We start from the raw sequence: 10,317 nt of genomic DNA, 5'->3' as shown, positions 1-10,317 counted from the left end.
TTGGTGGGACTTTCCACTCTACCGAGTTCTGTTTGGCTGAGCTGTCACTGTTTTTCCTTCAGGCTGTCTAGCTGTGATACCAACCAGGACAAGCGTCACTGCCTCACATTCATAGCCTGTGGCTTATTTTGGACAATTTAATCAATATTTCATCAGAAAAACACTTTTTTTTTAGTCCTTGGGAAATGTGATTTTTAAAAGATTGATTGCACTTCTAAGTAGAACTGTTCTTAAAAACCATACTAATTATTTTTATTTACAACAAGCTAAGCAAATGTATTTACAACAAAGAATTTGATAAGTTCTTGCAGATGTATATGCTCGTGAAACCATCACTGCCGTCAAAATAATGACCATATCCATCACCCCCCTCAAAGTTTCCTTGTGCCTCTTTGTCATCACTCTTTCCTGCTTCTCTCTTTTTCTCTTTTTAAAAAAGATTCTCTTTATTTATTTGAGAGAGAGAGTGGGGAGAAGGACAAAGGGAGGGGGAGAAGCTGAGCCTGATGTGGAGCCCCATGTGGGGCTGGATGTGGAGCTGTATTTGGGGCTGGATGCAGGGCTCCATCCCAGAACCCTGAGATCAAGACCTGAGCTGAAGGAAGACACTTACCTAGCTAAGCCACCCAGACTCCTCCTTCCTGCTTCTCTGCACCCCTACACTGCCATGCTTCCTCTGGCTGTATGTTCAATCATGGTTCTCAGAATAGTAACTAAATGGAATCACACTGCATGCACTTCTTATGCTATGTTCTCTCCGCTGGCATCATTATTTTCACATTCATCCATAGCATAGCAATATTTTGGTCCTTTTCATTCCATTGTATGAATATACCATAATTTGTTTATCCACTCACCTGTTATTGGCATTAGTATTATTTCCTCTTTTGATCTATTACGAATAAAGCTGCCGTGAAAATTTTTGAACAGCTCTTTGTATGGACATATACTTTCCTTTCTCTTGGGGAGGTAAGTAGGAATAGAATGGGTCAAATGGTAGATATACCTATGATACCACCTCCTAACGTGGTTTTGCCATTTGACCTCACCAGCAGTGTGTGAGAGATTCATGTCCTCACTGACACTTGATATGGTCGTTCTTTCTAATTTTAACGGTTTTAATAAAGGGGTGCAATGGTGCCTCACTATGGTTTCAATTTGCATTCCCTTAATGATTAATGATACAGAGCTTATTTTCCATGTGCTCCTACCTTCTTCAGCCAAGAGCCATTCAAATATTTGCTCGAGTTTTGTGGTACATATTGAGTTTTGAAGGTTTGTTACGCATTCTGGAGACAAGTCATTTGCCAGATATGTACTTTGTAAATTTTCTTCTCCGTTCCTGGATTTTTCTTTTTATTTTATTAACTGGGTCTTTCAAAGATCAGGAGTTTTAAACTTTGATGAAGTCCAACCTATCAATTTGTTATTTTATAGATCCTGTTTTTAATGTCATAGCTTTGCTCAAATCAAGCTCACAAAGGTTTTCTTCTAGAAGCTTATAGTTTTAGCCTTTGAATGTAAGTCAGTAATCTACTTTGAGCTATTTTTGTATATGGTGCAAGACATAGATCTAAGCTTATCTTATTTTATTTTTGCATGTAGGCATCAAATTTCTGCAGCATCATTTATTGGAAAGACTATCCTTTTCCTTCTGAATAGCTTCTGCATCTTTGTTGAAAATCCATTATCCAACTCTGTGTGGGTTAATTTCTGGACTCTGTTCTGTTCTATCGATCTGTCTTTCTATACTTGCATTAATACCATGCTATCTCGATAACTGTATCTTTATATAAGTCTTAAAGTCATTTGTTTTCTGTCTCTTACTGATACCTGTCATTTGTTGCCTGATGTATACCTGTAAACCATTTTCTCATGTATTTTGTTAGTCTGACTTTTATTTTTTTCAAGTGAAAAAGTAATTCTAGTCCTGTTATTCCACTTTGGCTCAAGGTGGGAGATAAGTTGTATTACTTTTGATCCACAGAATTACATCTTCAATATTAATGAAAGCCCAAGGGCAAACACAGTTTGAGATATCCTTGTTTTGGCACAACTTTCCAAAATTACATACATCTGTATGCATCTAGGATGAGAGGTAACAAAGATGTAAGTTCTGAACTAGATCTTTTTGGTCTTACCTGGGTCCAGTTATAGTGTCATTATGGTTAGTCCGAGGACAGAGCATTATTGATTTGTGGCATGTAAGGAATTAATCTTGCATCACGTTCAGTTCCAGCAATTATTAAAGATGTGACGCTGTTATGGTACTTAGTTTGAGTCACTGGGGAAATGGGACACTTTGGAGATACGGAGCCAGAGAAGTCCATGTGTCTCATAGAGATCTGGGTGTCTCATAGGCCACCTTCAGGACCACATTCACGGAAGGGGTTAACGAATGCAGTTGAATGAACAAATAAAGAAGGGATGTCTGACTACAAAATGACGAGGTTGGTTATATTCCCACACAGATGGAGAAGTCACGCATGGTGGAAGGAGAGGGCAAACTTTGAACTCAGAGAATTGGGGTCTAATTCTAGCTCCCTATTGATCTGGTGGGTGAGAGAGGTTAAAATATCCATGTTTTGGTGTCTAACATTACTAACTTCCAATATTATTATGGTGATAAAATCAAGTGTGCGTGTTATATGCCTAACATAGAGCATGGCATCCATTAGGCATTGAATTAATGTAAATTCTATCTCCTATAGAGCAGATTACTAGGAAAGATAGAATCTGTGCATGGTTATTGCTCACAATATGAAAGGGACTAATTTAAGACATGGAGGAACAGAATTTACTATTTCTTCACTGATGCCAAATCTTTGAACTTTGAGATTTGATTTTTGTAAAGAGCCAAAAACCATTCAAAGACAAGGTAAGTAGATAAATGGAGTGACTTACCATTGGGGATACAAATAAATAAACACAAAAGAATGTGACTATAAAAATCACATCGTACAAAGTCAAGTGTTTCATAAATAAGTCATTCTTTTCAAAATCAAAAGTGTCCTGAGGATTGCCATACCATAGGAATAAGCTTTCTTCCCTCTTAAAGGAACAGCTTGGAAAGAAACACATTCGCATAGTTGTATAATTTCTGACCTACCAAAAACAAAACAAAACAAAACAAAACAACACAGTAAAGAAAAACTCTAATTTCATTACTATCTGATCACATCTTTTATAATCTCTTGTTTCAGTTTGTGGTATACTTTTCTACATACTCACTTGTAACCAGATGAAAGAGAGGCCAAGATATTTTAAGTGACTTGCCTAAGGTCTAACTACTGGTAACTCACAGAGTTGAATTTCAACCCCAAATCATGCTCTTCCCACCGTGTTACCCCCTCCTGTGTGTGTACCCTAGTCCAAAAACATCTTGTTTTCAGAGCAGATTTAATATGGTCAATCGACAGATAATACTAAGGGAAATATTTGGGGAAGTAAGTGATGCTACAAATTATTACTATTCTTCTTCTTCTTAATTTTTATTCGCAGTGTCTCCAGCTGGAGATAAGTGTGATCTGCAGGCGTTCCTGAAGCATGACTTCACGGCTGAGTCCCGGCAGTTGGGCAGATGCACTCAGTGACTTCAGAGAGATTCCCGTCATTATCCCAGGAGTCTCCGTAGCCCAGGGGCTCCAAATGCAACAGGAATAGATTTTCCCACCTTTCTCAAGCAAATTCAAGTTCACAGTGCTGGGATAATCCAGCTGCATCCAATTAGACTCCTTCAGACAGGCCAGGAGAGGAGCTGCAGAAAACACTAGCATGCACTGTCTCCTCTCCAGGGGCATTTCTGCTGCTCACTGGGCACACGTAGCCATAGCTGGGTGTGGAGAAGGCTCAGGCTCAGAAGGCAGAGGTTCCTACAATGCAGGCATTGTTTTCTGGAGCGGGCTGTTTATTGCATTCAGAGAGCGCTCACCCTGTGAGTCAAGAGGAAGCCGACCAGAGCCCCAAATCAGTGCTGCTCAGCCTTTCCTGACCCAGATTCAAAAACGTCTGGCTGGAAGAGCCATACACCTTTGAAGTCAAAGCAGGGCTTTCCCTATCTCTGTCCGTGCTTATTATTACAAATTATCTAGGCAGATTTTGATGAAATATGGAAGTCTAATAAAAACGAGGTTATAAAGCAAGCAGCTGGACCCATAGCATAGGTGAGTGTAGAGATCACAGAACCGCTGGCTTTCCCAGGTTTCTTTAGACCTAAGCTGGAGAAACAAATCTTCATCTGAATTAGAACTTTGATAGGTTCCTTTTTCCCTGCATTACCGAAGCCTGTAGGTCTCACCAATACACCCTACTGGGTTCATTGTTTGGCTGTTTTTGCTTATCTCAGGGAGAAGGCATGCATGGACAGGCACGCCAAGTCATTATCAAGGCTCAATTTTACAGGGATAATCTTATATTTGCATTTCACTAGTCAATGGTGCTATTACCTCATGACAGTGGAATTAGTTACCATCAGATTAAATTGCTAACACTTCCAGATATCCAAATATAAACCCCCAAGTATATCTCCGCAAAACCAACACTAAGATAATACATATTTGGGGGGGGGGGGGACTAGAGTCCAATATTCAGGTAGTTTCTTTGTTCCCTAGTTAATGTTAAAGACAGTTAGCCCAAACTAGCAAATTTAGTACATTGGGAAAAGTTTTGGTGTTTAATTTTTAAAAAATGAAGTAGGTATTATTATCCCTACGATTTAGAAGAGAAAATTGCTATTCGGAAGGAGAAGTATGTGCTTTGTAATTATCAGACCAGTGAACAGTAAGACTCAAACTTAAATTTGGGGTTCCAAAGCATTTGGTGTATTATTTTTTCATCCCTTGACAAATCAACAAATATCCTTTGGTAAGTCCAGAATGACACATGAAGTAGGGCAGTCCGGGAAAAATCTCAGGCTATAGAAGTGTCCACCTATTTAGGAAGTGGGAAAAAGTGTACTACAACTGATGGGCATCCAGGAGTCATCCAGATGTACCTATGTCCCATCCCTTATTCCCCAGTCATGGATGGCTTAGGTCACCCTAGTCAAAATAGGTAACAAAACTCTGGTGAGGATTTTATGGGGATTAAATATGGAAAGGTCTGAACTTGAGGTCAGGTGGAGCTGTTAGAGAGTCTCCAAGCTCGGAGAGGTCTCCATTCTTCCTTTTATGAACTTCAAGATGGGATGTGTGAAGGTTAGCCTCCATCAGGGACTTTGTCTCTTGCAGCCACGCACAGAGAAATTGAATTGCAAATGCACATGCCTTCCTGGTAAGGGACCCCCTCTTTTCCCTCAGGGGCTCAGGAGATGTTTGCTGAGCTGGCTTCCCTGTTCTTGTCCAGATCCACATTCACCCAAACAAAGCAGGACAGCTTTGGCTATGGAACACAGGAGGGCTACCAGAGCCGGGAGAGCCCTCGTTGGTGGTCTGGCCTCAGCCATGTTTGTTGATATCTAGGCCGTGATGTAAGACTCAGTTGTTTGCTTAACTTTTTGGTGAGAACAGTATGTGGAGCTATACTTGTATCTTTTTCCAGTTCCTGACATTTGTGTTACTGATATCTGTTTCTTCCTCCCTTCAGAGCTACCTACATACAATGGAATGCTTTCATAGAGAGTGCCTGCTTTCCCTTCCCACTGCCTACTCCCTGGCTGTCCCACATCCTGGATGTTCCCTTCTTCTCTCCCCTCCCCTCCCCATGTACTCAGGTCTCCAGGATAAGATAGGTCCTCACTGATGTTCCTAGTTCCTAGTAACCTGACATGTCCCATATCACAGCTAACTCTGGTGAGGCTAAGCCCTGGGGTGGCAAGAAACCTGGAGTGGGGAATGGCGTGCCCTGGTGCTGTCATCTTGTAGGAGGCAGGGTCAGAGCAGCAGTGAGCATGCTTATGTTTGCAGAGCTTGCAACGACCTGGTTGCTGCCCTTCTCCTAGATAGAAACTTCATTTCTTGCCTGGAGTCGGGGTCAGAGCTCATAAATAGTAACATAGAGCACTCTCCAATGTTCTGCTTGCTAAGCTCCTGGCTCCTTCACAGGGCCAGTGACTATAGACTCTACCCCAATGTTTCATGGACATCTCCAACTCAACAGGTCTAAATGTGAAGTTATCAGCACCCTTGTCAAAGCTGCTTTGAACCCTGCGTTCTCTACAGTCTAAAGAGTAGGCGCATCATTTGCCAAGCCACTGGAGCCAGAAGTTCCTCTTCCCTCACTCTTCATCTGGTTAATCAGTTCCTCTGGCTCGTCTCATGTCTGCCTACAGCCTCTTCTGCTGTCCATCCCCACTGTCATGTGCCTGTTCCTCCTCACAATACTTCTCACCTTCACAATCACTGTACAACCACTCACCATGGAAGCTGTAAAATCATGGTAATTTCTGGGCCCTATTTTTGATCAATTAGAATTACTGAGGGTGGAACAGATTCTGGGGACCAGTATTGTTGAAACATCTTGTTGGGCCATTGTAATGCATAGCTGGGGCTAGAAACCATGGTCGAGTAATGCAGAGCTGACCCTGTCACACCCACGTGGGTATAGAGCAGCGCTCCTGCACTCCTACCTGACCTACCAGATTCCAAACCAGGCCCTCACCTTGAGCCATTCTATCATTGCCTGACTCCTGCCTTTGATCAGCTTCTGCCCCCTCCCCACTGATTGCCAGCTAAACTATCCTTTTTTATACCAAAGGCTGGTGGTGCTACAGGCTAAGGCTACTGAAGCAAAAGAAAGCAAATCACCCTCCTATTTAATTTTTATTTCTATCCGGGCATCTCCTAGCAGGATGGTATTTGGAAAACCCCAGACTGGGAGGCAGGGGACCCTGCTTCTGCCCCAGATGTGTCAACACTGTTCTGTGTGATCTTGAGTAAGTTGTTGTGTCTCACACTCTTGGCACCCATCTCTCATCTATAAAGTGAGGGAACTGGATTAGATATTCTCTTCCATGTGAGTTACAAAATCTCGTGATGATCTCCATCATTATGTGTTTCCCTCAGAGCTATTTGTGTTCCGGAACTTATTTCTTACCTTGAAGCATTTATTTTGTTTTGTAACTGGGCTTCGTCTGGCTCAGATTTTATCATAACTAGTCATTTTTGTCTGCTTTCTCTAAGATTGAGCCTGGCACAAATCAGTTTAGTTTTTGATAAATGGATTAAAGACTTCACGGTGAGAGAGAAAAAGAAGAGGAGAGAAAATGGGAGAGAGAGCCAGCCAGACAGACAGACAGAATGAGGGAGGGCTTGATCCTAAAACTCCAAGGAGATACCATGTGACAAGGAGAAAGGGACCGTTGAGATTCACAGTTCTCTACACCTTTCAAAAAGTACAACCATTGAAATTATCCTCAGTCCTAAAAATAAAGAAATGAGCTATTCTGGGCTTTTCTACTCATGTAGTACATGTTGGGACATGGGCTAGATCCTTAAGCCTTTCAATTCTGCTTGCCTGTGGAACCCAACCCAAGACACTCAGCTTCCAGATTGAGCAACCAGGTCTTTTCAAATAGGGTCCTGAGGCACCAGCAAGCTTTTTACAAAATAGTATTCCAATGAAGACTTAAGTGTCACTGAATTACAAACAGATGGTCCATGTCGCCTCTTAAATATACATGCTTGAAATCAGGAAGAAATATTTGACATAACCTCATGCAGGGTTTCCCAATCTTTTAATGATTATAGTCCTAGTATGTTGTATTCACTGGACTCCAAAACCACAAAATATGCTCTCAGCTCTCAGTTTTCTTATCTGCAGAGTTGAGATAAACTTCCAGGATCTTAACAGATCAGTCTTTTCAACCTTGGCTATACATTGGAATTACCTGCAAAGCAATGACTAGCAAACTGATCCTTTGGCTCCTCACCTGGGAATTCTGATGTGCTTAGACTGAATGGGTTCTGGGTGCTAGGTTTTGTTTAAAGGTCTCCAGGTGATTCTCATGGTCAGCCAAGGTAAATTATGTCTGTGATGTAAGACTCCAAGGAGCTGGGATTTTTAGCAAAGAACATTTTTCTTCAAACTTTTTCAGTGAATCAGAAGGGAAAAAAAGGTATGTTCTGTGTCCATGAGGGCTAGAATTATAGGGAAAACATAATGATGTTTTAAGTCATCCATAGATAGAACGATTGTCTGGGAAGGTAGAGTTTCATCACTTAAACCAAATGAAGGTAGGCACAGAGAGGTTGTAAATGGGATTCTAGCATCAATTGGAAAACAAGTGTCATGGATTGAATTGTACCCTCCCCTCAATTCATGAATTGAAATCCTAACCACCGTCACCTCAGAATGTGATTTTATGTGAAGATAGGTTTTTGTCAGATATAATTAGGTAAGATGGGGTCATTAGGGTGACTCTAATCTAGTATGTCTGGTGTCTTTATGAAAAAGGGGAAATTTGGACAAAGAGCCATGCACATAGGGAGAACACAATGTAAAGATGAAGACAGAGATTGGGGTACTGCCCCTTTAAACCAAAGATTGCCAGTGAACCACTAGAAACCAGGAAGAAGGCATTCTGTCAGTTAGGGATCTGCAAAGAAACAGAAACAATAGGATATCTGTATAGGATATACACATATATATGATGTATGTATACATATATCTGTCTACATAAAATATTTATTATGAGCAATTGGATCATGCTAGTATGGAGGCTGAGAGTCTCGAAATCTGTCACCTGAAAAGCTGGAGACTCAGGAAAAGTCATTGTTATAATTCAGTTTGAGTCTAAAGGTCTGAGACTCAAGGGACTCAAGGATGTAAATCCCAATCTTAGGGTGAGAAAAAGGTGAAATGAGATGCCCCAGCTCAATGTTGTGACAACATAAAAAAGAGGAGAGTGAATTTCTCTTTGTTCCACCTTTTGTTCTATTCAGGTCCACCCACATCAGGGAGGGCAACTTGCTTCCCATCCTAAACACCATCTCTCTCTCTCTCACACACATACACACACACACACCCACACCCAGAAATGATGTTTAATCTGAGTACCTAGTGGTCCAGTCAAGTTGACACGAAATTAACCATCACATGCATGGAACAAATTCTTCCTCTTTGTCCTCAGGAGAAACCAGCCCTGCTGACACCTTTATCTTGGACTTCCAGCCTCCAGAAGTACGAGATAATACATTTCTGTTATTTAAGTCCCTCCGGTTGGTGGTGTTTTTCTAGGGCAACCTAACCACCCTTTGCAATATGCTTGATGGTGTATAAGAATACCTTTGCTCAGAGACTCTCAGAGAGGACAAAAAAAAAAAAAAAAAAAAGGGAAACAAATCAGCATTAACTGAGTCTGTATGGTGAGCACCTAGTGCTCTGTGAGGTATCTTGTATACTCTATCACATCTTCATACTTATAACAGGTTTTAATGACTGGTGTGATCATCTCCAATTCCATATGAGAAAACTTAAGTGAAGGTCACTTAGCTAGAGAAACCTTCATAAACAAACAACAAAATAATCCAACAAACAAACAAACAAACACACAAAAAGATGAGGCAAAGATAATTTTGGATCTGTTGAAGTGAGACCTAAAATTTTCTTTATCTAAAAGCCCTTACCCTCATCTCCACTTGGGTTGTACTATACACATCTATTGCATTCTCTTCTTTGTAGGAAAAGACAACATAAACATTTGTGAGTACGATAATGTGAACATCTGGTGAAGGGAAATTTACCTCCACTTGGGATGGGGAAGGCTCTGCCTATGAGGGTGTTAGTCTGCTCAGGTCACCATGATAGACTACCACAGAATACCACAGAGGCTGAAGCAGAGATTTCTTTCCTCACAGATCTGGAGCCTACAAATCTAAGATCAATGTGTTAGCAGGGTGGGGTTCTCCTGAGGTCTCTCTTCTAGGCTTGTAGATGGCTTCCTTCTGGTCTTCACATGGTTTTTCTTCTGTATGTGCCTACATGTCCTAATCTCCTTTTCTTATAGGGACAGCTGCCATGTTGGATTAGGGCCCACTCATATACTCTCATTTTATCTTAATTACCTCTTTAAAAGCCCTGTCTCTAAATACAGTCACATTCTGGGTTAGGGCCCAGCAATAGGGGAACATGATCCCCAACCTATAACTGGAGAGCCAGGGAAGGTTACAGGGAGGGAAGCATTTTCCCCTGGTCCTTACAGGGCGAGAGGACTTTGGAAGTGCCAGTGACAACAGAGGGAGGTTATTGCCTGAATGATTCAGGCTTCTGCCTACCATGGGCAGAAGGTTGTTTCATTTGTTTTCTCCATAGTCTGATAGAAATTTATCTAAAGGGTAAAGCAGAAAGATCTTTGAAATTTACAGACATTTGACGTTATTT

Source organism: Mustela nigripes, chromosome 7 (assembly GCF_022355385.1).
Source record: "Mustela nigripes isolate SB6536 chromosome 7, MUSNIG.SB6536, whole genome shotgun sequence".
NCBI classification, from domain to species: domain Eukaryota; kingdom Metazoa; phylum Chordata; class Mammalia; order Carnivora; family Mustelidae; genus Mustela; species Mustela nigripes.
This window is presented reverse-complemented; position numbering follows the sequence as displayed.